General features: G+C 41.5%; 1 long non-coding RNA gene across 1 annotated transcript; it reads left to right on the top strand.

Moving 5' to 3' along the window:
* Positions 1-212: 212 nt before the first annotated feature.
* Positions 213-9675, top strand: LOC120398429. Its single transcript, XR_005594404.1, has 3 exons — positions 213-223; positions 3583-3701; positions 9509-9675. It is a non-coding gene; the product is annotated as an uncharacterized LOC120398429 (long non-coding RNA).
* The last annotated feature ends 1701 nt before the right edge of the window (positions 9676-11376 follow it).

The following is an 11376-nucleotide window of genomic DNA, read 5'->3' as shown; positions in this document are numbered from 1 at the left end:
GGATTGAATAGCAAAACCAGTTTCCTGCCCAGGGCATTGCACATTTGGTATGTGGATGGACAGTGGGGGAGGGAAAGAAAGAGGAAAATGTAGTGGAATAGAATGTTGAAAACAATTGCATGTATTACAATGAATTTGTTGAGAAACTCTAGAACACTCATTTTGCAAGATTCACAAGGGAAATTTCATAAATTATACAAACTTCTGCAGTGATCTTTTCAAGGTAATCTAAGGAAAGTTAATTTGTTTACTTGGCCTAATATTAATTTATGCCAACTGACTATAGCACACTTTATACTAAAGGATCCAGAAAACACATTAATTAAAATAAAATTAATAAACCTTTTCAATACATACAAAATATTCACTTCGTAGCCATTTTGGGAACAAAATGCTAGATCTCCTTAATTGTTCACTCCAACAGTGGACTAGGCATCATAAATGGCTTATACAATTGAAACATATGGCAGCAGGGAAGTTATAGGTAGAAAGAATGTATCTATGCTAGTGGAATTCAGACAGAACATTTATTAAGATATAACACCATATGTTTTAGCAGCAAATCTATATTATGTTTAAAGAGACTTTTGACAGCCACATTTATCTGAATGCCCAAATAGGTGAGCTAGTTTACAGCTAGGAGAACTACCATAAGTATTTTGGATGGGGTGTTTGTAGGTGTCAGGAAGGGAAGGTTTGCTCTGCATAATTCTATAGCCTGAAATTGCAGATAGTTACCTCTATCCCACAAAAAGCTATTCACAGTTTTGCCAAGCTCTGGATTCTAAATGATAGGACTACAGGATAAGAACTTTAATTAAAACTCATGTAATCTTTGATTCACTATCTGCCACTTTCCTTGCGTGTGAGATACCTGGATCCACTAGTTGGGGTGGTATTGACTTTGTGGAGCTATTTGCCATTGGCAACAGAACTTGATATAAAACATAGCAGTGATCTTTTTTATTATGGCTCCAGCTTTCATCAGGGCGTGTACATGCTGCCTCTGCGAGTGCTTTGAGTGTACAGTAAGGATTACACACGAAAAGAGATTGAATCAATCAGAACAGATATAGTAAATCCATGTACCAAGCACAAAGGCATAATGTTTATTTGTAGGGAGGGGACAAGATAAAGGGGAATTATTAATAAAGCAAACAAAACATCAGTGAAATGCCAGCAATAAGATGTTTACCTTACTCCCAGAACCCCAGTTATCCTTTGCTTTCCCATTGTCCCTGGGACATCTTAATGGAACCCTAATGGTTTTTGAAGTAGGAGAGTGCACAAGTAACAGTTTTGGGATCATTACATTTCTTTAGACCTAATGCTGATGGACTGGGCTGGCTTGCTGAACAGTCAAAGCAAGAATATGATTTTTTTAAAAATGGTAGAAATCCCTACAATAGGGCAATAGCAAGCAGAATACTTGTTAAACATACTAATATGTGGCAGAACTTAGGGCATTTACAATTAATTACGATCAAAGATATCTTGGTATATCCTCAGGTAAATAGAATTGTAGATGGGTATTTGCCTTCTTTTTTGGCAGGTCAAACAAAATTCATAGATTGGAATGCGGATCAATTCACAAGGTCAAGAGACAATTCATACCGGGTGTCATCAGGCTGACTCTTTCCTTTATTTTCTTTTCATAAGACAAAAGTAATGGATGGATGGAGGGTTTATATTCAGACTCTTACCCTCTCTCTTTTCTGCTCAGGTCTCTGTTCTGTTTCTGTTTTATTCCATTTCTACCTCCTATTTACCCAGTCCTCTGCTAAGGATGCAGTGCTCTTGATATTAGCAAAACATATAAGAGCTACATCATTAGTGAGTCACTTGTATGTGATGGGGTCTACAGACCCCATGTTTATCAGGGCAAGAAATAGAGTAATGCTGGACTAGGGAGGCTCCAGCCATCAGCAGGTGCAGGGCATGCTTCAGAGGGAGGAATAGTTCAAAAGGACATTGATAACCCATGGAAAGGGGTAAAGGTGTTACAGGCTGCACCAGGAAGCAAGGGTGGTGCTTGGAGCTGAGATAGGTATGGCTACAGCTTTGTTAAGGCTATTCTAGCAGTAGGGATCTGTGTCTCCCCCCTCCACCACACCACCCCGCTTGGGGAGTTGAAAGCTCTAAAAGAGGCTGCCTTGAACAGGATATTAACAGACCAAGTGGCTGCAGCCCAAACAGAAGAGCTCCACTGTGGTAGGATATGCCACCAGTGGAGAATGTAACTTGGACCAATAACTGGTCTGGATGCTTTGACAAACTCCCAGGGCCCTGGGTTGGGACTCAGTGTAGTGGATGGGCCTGGCTCCCCTTAACTTGTCCCCCGGCTCCTCTGTAGAAATGGAACCCTAAAGGAAGTGATAAGGAAACTCAGGAGGGATTGAGACCTGCTGCGTACAACTTGGTTGGGGCCTGCTCTGGGATGACTAGGCTGGAAGAAATGGTAAGGCCACTGCCTGACCATTAGGCCAGCTGGTCATTGGACTGTCAGGCTACACTGTAAAAATGCAACACTTCTGTTGTTGTGATGTATACATCTATTTCCTTCCTATTCTAATGTAAATCCTCACTCAGATAAGAGGGAAAAGGTGTAGATTTTAATTTTTTCAGGAGGTACAAGTCACCAGACAGAGCAAAGAAAATAGCTTGTGCGTGTCGGTTCAATTTAAAAAAGATCTTTTAATTAAAAATGAGTTCCTACAAACATTCAATGACAGTATTTCAAAGTTTGTTGTTGTATAAAGTATAATAGATCCTTTTTTACCATAGGATACTTTGGTCAGTACCATAAAATGTTCTTTATCAATCAACATGTCTTGTTGCCTCCTGTATTGAATAAAAACAAGCCAGAGGGCAACTTTGTCCCTTGGAAAGGTAACTGTATTGATCCAAGTTTTGTACTGCAGCTGCCATAAGTTAAAATAAAATGTGGATTGTCTCTATAAGCTACTATACAGTCTTCAGACATATCACATACTCTCTTCCTGTCTTTGGCTATTTCTCTATCTCATGTTGTCCCAGGCCATTTAGTTAGATTTCAGAACTATGCAATTGCATTCCTGAGCTTAATTTTCATACACAATTTCACACACAAATTGTTGTAATTGAGCACATCTGGTTGTTTATGCATGCAGTTACCACAACTGCACATGCAATTATTACAATTATGTTTGTAAATAAGCCACACATTTTAATATGCATGAATACATGCAAAGTCTGAAATTGTACCTTAGTCATATTATATTCTTTCCAGGAAGATGTGTGTGTATATAGACAGATAGATAGACAGATAGATAGATATAGATCCCAGCTATTACAAAGTAAAACAAAAAAATCCTGCAAGATACTGTACCAGTTTTGTTCTCGCAGTTGTTTAAACTAAGAAAAATGTTTTTCTATTTAAATTCCTGTGCAGCACATTGCGTGCTTTCAAATGGGGAAAAATGTAAATCAATAATACAATATGTATTTAAAATTTTAAATCATAAGAAAAGATTAAATCACAGCCCAAGAAAACATCTATCTGCATATGTAACAGTAATATATTTTATTGATCCTCTAAAACAGCAGCTGCATTGATTGTTTTCACAAAGGCTGGTCAAGTTGATAAGTTTCTAGAATAACCTGGCAAAACTGAGATAAGCCCTGTACATGTATCCACAGGAAGTCCAAGAAAGAATGTGAAGGTATGTCACTGCTTACAAGTATGAAATGAAAAATACAGCTGTAGCTGGAAAAGATGGCTTGACTACAAAGCAGCATGTTAAGTCAATGATTTCCAAAAAAGGAAACATGGACAAATATGTTTTAGTAGACAAAGGAGACAATAATTTAAAAGTTTAAGCAGCTTAAAATGAATAACTGCAATAAATATTCCAGAAATACCACTAGCAATTATTCCCATCCTTTAGATTGATTTAATTAATTAAATAAAATGGGAACCAACCCGATCTGTTTAAGAATTTCAATAACTAGTTATCTAGGTACTTATATGGCCTCATCGGTGTGGTATCTGACTGCTATACAAACATGAATTAATTTATTGTCCCAATACCCTTAGAGATAGGAAAATGTTACTATCCTACTTTACAGATGGAAAAAATGAGATACACAGATTAAGGCCCAGACTTTTAAAGGTATTTAAGCATTGCTGTGCTCAGTGTTGCAATGCCAAACTGATTTAGGACAATCAATGGGATTTAGGATCCTGAGTGACTACATCACTTTTGAAAATGAGATTTAACTTCCTAAATCAGTTGTAATACTAAGCATAGCAGTTTCTAAATACCTTTACAAACATGGTCATTAGTGACTTGCCCAAATTCACACAGTAAATCTGTTGCAAAGGCAGAAACTAAATCTAGATCTCCAGAGTCCCACCTAAATAGCACCTAAACGGCTGTAAAAAGTAAAGACTTGTTCTGCTAACCATGGGGAATCCATAAAGTTTTTGAAACATATGTGACATTGACCTCATTTGGGTCCCAGTTCAGACAGGTACTTTAGCCCATGACTAACTTTGACATTTGAGTAGTTTGACTACTCACATCCTTCAAGTATCTTGCTGAATTGGGGCCTTAAAATGCTGGGTCCAGCAGTGGCTCCAGGCACCAGCGCTCCAAGTGTGTGCCTGGGACGGCAAGCCGCGGGGGGCGCACTGCTAGTCCCTCTGACGGAGGTCCACCAGTCCTGCAGATTCGGCTGCAATTTGACAGTGGGTACATTGAAGCCATGGGACGGGGGTACCTCCCACATCAAGCCACCGAAGGCAGCCTGTCTGCCGTGCTTGGGGTAGCAAAAAAACTAGAGCCATCCCTGGCTGGGTCCCAGAGGTGCAGTTAGGATGATATTATAGATGATGTGGGATTCTTTGAAGGATTTCTATAAAATTTCTCAGAACTTTTCCTGCATACCTAATAGCATGACATGGAACACATCATGAATAAGCACTACAAAATCTTGGTTTCATGTAGTACTGTATTTTTCTCTGTTAGCAAGGGAAATCCCTCACAGATTTTTTTTTATTATTTATTTTACTGAAAAGAGTAGTCGTTCTGCTGACACCAGTTTGAGAGATCTCTTTGTTCCCGAGGCAAGAATTTGTGAACAAAGCATAATAATAGTTTGCCCAGTAGCTACTCATGAACTGTATATTTCGAAGCTTCATCAGACTCAGGAAACCTTTGGCAAAAGCCAAAAAACTATTGTTCATTTAAAGGACACTGAGGCACATTGGAATGAAAAAAACCCTAAGAATACAGTAGCATTAAATCCATGTTTCACATCAGTCAAGGCACTATCTTCACGTGCACATACACATACCTCTATATTGTAGTCTGCTTGGGGTAGAGAACATGGCCCCCTTAAAACCTTGTCCTGAGGCAGAGGAAGTGCTGGTTGTGTGAGAGGTGTGGAGAGAGGGAGAGCAACAGGGTGTGTATGTCTGTAGCTCCAGACAATTGGGTTTACCATGAGCAGGCCCTCATGTAGTGAAGCAGGCGAGAACCAGCCCAAAGCCTGGAGTGACCAAATAGCCAACTGGAGACACACCAGGCCAGGAGCACTCTGTGCCAGGGAGGAATCACCTGAGAAGGACAAACCAGAGCTGGACCCAGAGCTGAATGGAGCTGTGAGTACTCATAGAATCATAGAATCTCAGTGTTGGAAGGAACCTCAGGAGGTCATCTAGTCCAACCCCCTGCTCAAAGCAGGACCAAACCCAACTAAATCATCCCAGCCAGGGCTTTGTCAAGCCTGACCTTAAAAGCCTCTAAGGAAGGAGATTCCACTACCTCCCTAGGTAACCCATTCCAGTTCTTCACCACCCTACTAGTGAAAAAGTTTTTCCTAATGTCCAACCTAAACCTCCCCCTTTGCAACTTGAGACCATTACTCCTTGATCTGTCATCTGGTAACACTGAGAACACTCTAGATCCATCCTCTTTGGAACCCCCTTTCAGGTAGTTGAAAGCAGCTATCAAATCCCCCCTCATTCTTCTCTTCTGCAGACTAAACAATCCCAGTTCCCTCAGCCTCTCCTCATAAGTCATGTGCTCCAGCCCCCTAATAATTTTTGTTGCCCTCCGCTGGACTCTCTCCAATTTGTCCACATCCTTCTTGTAGTGTGGGGCCCAAAACTGGACACAGTACTCCAAATGAGGCCTCACCAGTGCTGAATAGAGGGGAATGATCACATCCCTCGATCTGCTGGAAATGCCCCTACTTATACAACCCAAAATGCCATTAGCCTTCTTGGCAACAAGGGCACACTGTTGACTCATATTCAGCTTTTTGTCCACCGTAACCCCTAGGTCCTTTTCTGCAGAACTGCTGCCCAGCCATTCGGTCCCTAGTCTGTAGCAGTGCATGGGATTCTTCCGTCCTAAGTGCAGGACTCTGCACTTATGGGGCTTATGACTCTGGACTGGAAATATGGAGGGAGGCTGTAAGTAGCTAAGTGGGGAGATAGTTGCTGTTTATGGGTTTGCAGAGAGCGGCAGAAGGATCATAGAATATCAGGGTTGGAAGGGACCTCAGGAGGTCATCTAGTCCAACCCTCTGCTCAAAGCAGGACCAATTCCCAATGAAATCATCCCAGCCAGGGCTTTGTCAAGCCTGACCTTCAAAACCTCTAAGGAAGGAGATTCTACCACCTCCCTAGTAACCCATTCCAGTGCTTCACCATCCTCCTAGTGAAAAAGTTTTTCCTAATATCCAGCCTAAACCTCCCCCACTGCAACTTGAGACCATTATTCCTTGACGGCAGGCGGGGTTTTTTGGGGAGAAGTTTACTGGGGCTGAAGATGACCTGCTAGAAAAAGGAGAGAGAGTGAGCAACACAGAATCAGTGAGAAAAAGGGACTGAGCTGTCGCTAAAAGAAAATATGGACTGGCTGCTACCATGGCACAACTTGCCTTCCTGCAGCATAGAAACTGATTTCTTTCAATCTGCTTGCCAGCAGTAGAAGGGATAAAGCAGCAACAAGTGCCATAGAGGACAGGAGGCTCCACTAATTGGTGTCCTCTGAACACTAGTGGAACAGAGATTGCAGAACTACAGAGAAGACAGCAAAAGGCATCCTGATTTTGTTTCCCTTACAGATTAGCCTAAATGCAACCAAAATCAGAGCCCAGCTGAAGAGCGTAGGGCCTCATGCTAGCAATCAGCAATAGAAATCAAACTCAGCAGAAGATCCCAGATTAGCCACAGTATTGATAAATTAGAAATGCAAAATTCTACTTGCTCTCTCCTTGTATTAAATACTTTTTTGACATGTGAGTAATATATATATATATATATTTCATTATCATCATCATAGTAAGAAGATGAGAGTAGAATTTGTAGCTGGACCAGTACATTTATATGCATGATTTTTTAGGGTTGACTGTAGATATTGATAAGAATACATGTGGATGATTGGGGTTTGCTTGATACAAAGGCAGCAATCCTAGTTGCTGTCTTACCTCACCATTCACAGCCATTTGTGAGCCAGGAAAATGTTAATCAGTTACTGAATGTAAGATAATTGTAATTATATGGCTAACTTTAACAAGCAATGCCTGCAAGCTTTTCTTTTTAACCTCTCTTTCTCTCTGTAGACCTTTCCTTCTACACTATTTTTTTGACATACTGTAAGAATCTTTCTCCATTTGCACTTCAAAATGTCAAACTTTAATTAAAGGAATAAGCGGCTGTAATGGGAACAATCAACCATGGTTTCAGTTTTTGTGATAAGGAATAAATTTTAAATTACCAATAGGAAGGTATTTAGAGTTTGTTTACAGCACTGCATAAGCTATATAGTAAACAGTAAAAGGATGAAGAATTTACTCATCTGAGAAATGCCTCGTTCATCCATGACACCTCTGACCCAAATGCATTTTAAGCTCACTTAATTATCACCATTATATGTGTGTCATTTGTGAGCACATGTTTCAGGTAAACAGGACTTGTGCACATTTTGAAATTACACTAGGAAATATCTTGCCCTTGTATCACCAATTTCCAGGAAACTTATCTACAAGGCTATGCAATCTTCTGGTGCTCAGAAAAAAGGGAAACAATACCATTTCCTGATTACATGAATGTTCTCCTCTGCTGGCTTTTTTCCCATGTGACTAATCATCTTTCCACCTGTCTGCTGGGGATGTCCTTTTCTGGGTGATACTGTGATTTGATGATGTGGTGCAATTGCAAATACCAACATATTGTACCAATAAGTCTCATGAACCTGAACACAAGATATTTTGGTTTGGTTCAGCTGATTTAAATGTGACTTGTTTGGATAAACTCACAGTTTTATGAAACTGTTCATTGAGTTTTAATTTGCTAAATTGAACATATGTCCTAAAATTACTTATAGTCTGGGATTATTAATGGTTAAACTCCCCACCAAGATTTCCAAACAATTGAACAAGGTACTTGTTACTTTATGGGAGAAAAAAACACTATGCCCCTCTCATCAGAATTTGGAAAACCAACAACATGACTTTCTGAAGGAATGGGCTTGCCAGCCTTCTATCTCTGCGAGCTACCTTTTTATACTCATATTCTGATGAAACAGTTTGATTTTTTTCTGAAGCTTTTTATATACAGCTGCTTTATAGCAGCTGAGGAATTAGCCCATTTTAACTGATGAGAAAAAGCCAAATTCATGCCCATGTAGAAACAGTAGAGTAGCATATTCTCCAGTAGCTGATTATTTTAAATTGGCAATACGCATCTGTAGTGGGGCAGCTGCCCCACTCCATGAGAAAAGGGGCTGGAACAGGCCAGAGAGGCCGCACAGACCAGCAGCCAATCGACCAAGGCCTGTGGAGAGCCAATCAGGGCAAAGAAAGATGCAGCCAACCAGGCCCTATATAAAGGCTGCCTAGCAAAGGAGAGGGCAGTGTCTCCTTGACTAGCATGGGAGGAGGACTAGCTCCTGAGGTAAGGAGGTAGTACCTTGGACAAAGCAGTGCTGGGCAGGCTCGGGGGAGCAGAGGAGCACTCCAGCCCAGTTACCTGCCAGGCTGCAGGGAAGTGGCCAGAGGTGGTGAGTCCTGACTCCGTTACAGCATCATTTAGCAGAGAGCACATAGTTGACTCAGTCCTCTTGTCACAACCCTTCAAGTCTTGAACTGGGTTCTCAGGGTTCCCAGTTGACTGTGGCCTCCCTGCTCCCATGCAGCATCTTGCTACTAGCCAACCAAGCTTGAGTGACCATGCAACCTGAAATTACATCAGGGAGGGTTTCCCTGGGCCTGATTGGAGAAACACAGGGAACTCTGATTGGTCAGGGCTTCCTGCCTATTTAAACCCAAAGTGGAAGTTTTCTGCACAACTGGGCTCTCCTGGCTGCTATATTGGACCCTGTCTTCTTGCCTGAAGCTGAGCCCTACATCCCTGCTTTGATCTGTATTCCTGCCTCGTTCCCAATCCTTGTCCCTGATCTCTCAATCTGGCTCTGACCCTTGGTTTGACTCTCTGACTCCCAACTCCAACCTCTAGACCTGGCTGCCTATGACCTGACCCTGATGCTTTGTGTGAACCACTACCCCAGGAAGTGAGCCCAGGAAAGAAATCAGGATGGAGGCAATTGGTCAACCTCAGCTCTGAGAAGAAATGGGGTTCTCTGAGTGTACTGCCTACCTCCTGAAAAACAACCAAGCACTACACCCTTGAATTGCATAATTGACCAATGAGCACCTTCTGTTTGTGGGAGCAGGTGAGCCAAATCTGCATCAAGATCACAATGCTGTGAGTATGACCCACGGTATCTGCCCCTGAGCCGGATACCTTGACTCCACTGCCAGAATAGTTTCACGGTAAGTCTTTGTCCAGGAGCACCAGGAAATATTGCAATTTGGGGTAACAGTCTCTGCAATTTGCACTGATCTTGGGATCTTCTTTCTGGTCCTCCATGATCCCCCTCATCCACTGGTGAACACAAGAAATCAGATTCCCTTCAGAATTTTACTAGTGATGCTGCTGGAGACAAGCCAACATTAATCTATTCTCCAATCCAAGAAAATTTCAGATAAGAATGGCTGTCCAGACAGCTATACTCTCAGACCCTATGGCAGAACACCCCATAAATACCTAGACATCACTGATATGTTTGAAAAGAAAAACACAGATATTCTCCTCACTACATCCAGCCTATAATTTCCCAATAGATTTGCAACGAGGAGTGCAGGTTCAGTTTGGGCAAATGTATGCTAGGTCAGAGCCCAAATTAGCAGCATTATGAGATTATCTCCAAGAAAACCTAGCAAAAGGGTTCATTCATAAATCAATATTGCCAATTGGAGCAGCAGTCTTCTTTGTTAAGAAGACAGATGGCAGCCTCCAGCTCTGTATAGATTACCGAGCCTTGAATCAAGTCACAACCAGGAATTGATACTGTCTGTCCCTACTTCTTGAGATGTCGGTGATGACTGCTTTGTTACCTGCAAAAAATCTAGGGCACCCCACCTATAACCTACTGAGGGCTCAAGATGTGTCCTAGTCAATTTAGGTACCTTCCCTTTCCTATGGGGCTCAGGGCTCTACAGGTCTATGGGACCTTTTCCCAGATAGAGAGCCTTACAAAGCCGTGCTCTAAACATCTATTTATTAGCAACACACAGAGAATACATATACCAAGCAAATCTCTTATGCTCACCACTCCCAATACACAAACAAAATTCACCTGATGGCCAGTCAGGATTCTTTTTTTCTGGGTGTTTTCGGCAATGCCTTTGCACGTCACGGTCATGGAGCGGGTCAGAGTTCTAGCAGCTTGATGTTAAAGTCCAGTTGAGATGGTTCCCAAAGAGCATTGCTTTTATTACATTATATTGGTAAAACTAGCTGCCTCCTTTAACTTCACTAAACCTATCACATTATTCAGTAACGTTAGGTAACAAAATTTAACCAATCACGCACTGGGATCTATGTTTTCTCCTCCCAGCTCAACTCTTTTTATATTTTATCTCTCATACCCAAATTGTATCTTATTGATGACCTTCTTTGTTTGTGCAGATGGTCAGCATAAATTCACTGGTCAGAGCTTATCTAATCTATTTTACCAATTCTTGGTGTCTTTCTGTTTCCTCCTAAACTTCCTAGCACCTGGGTGTCTCTGCTTTACAACCTCTGGTGTTATAACTCTTGTTAGGGACATTCCTGAGGTGGGGGCACCTTAGCAGCAGGGGAGCTTTTTTTTTCCTTTTAATTTTAGTGGTGAAATCCCTGACTTTCACCCAAGGCTGATTTAGTATGGAGTGAGTTAAATGTCAGGCCTACATTGGATTGCGTGGGGAATGCCTGAATATTTATAAAGTTTGACCTTTGGGGGTGGAGGGACATACAATCTCATGCATATTAGAGAGGGT

Source organism: Mauremys reevesii, linkage group 2 (assembly GCF_016161935.1).
Source record: "Mauremys reevesii isolate NIE-2019 linkage group 2, ASM1616193v1, whole genome shotgun sequence".
NCBI lineage: Eukaryota > Metazoa > Chordata > Testudines > Geoemydidae > Mauremys > Mauremys reevesii.
Note: the sequence above shows the minus strand (reverse complement) of the source record. Positions and strands in the feature narration are given on the sequence as shown.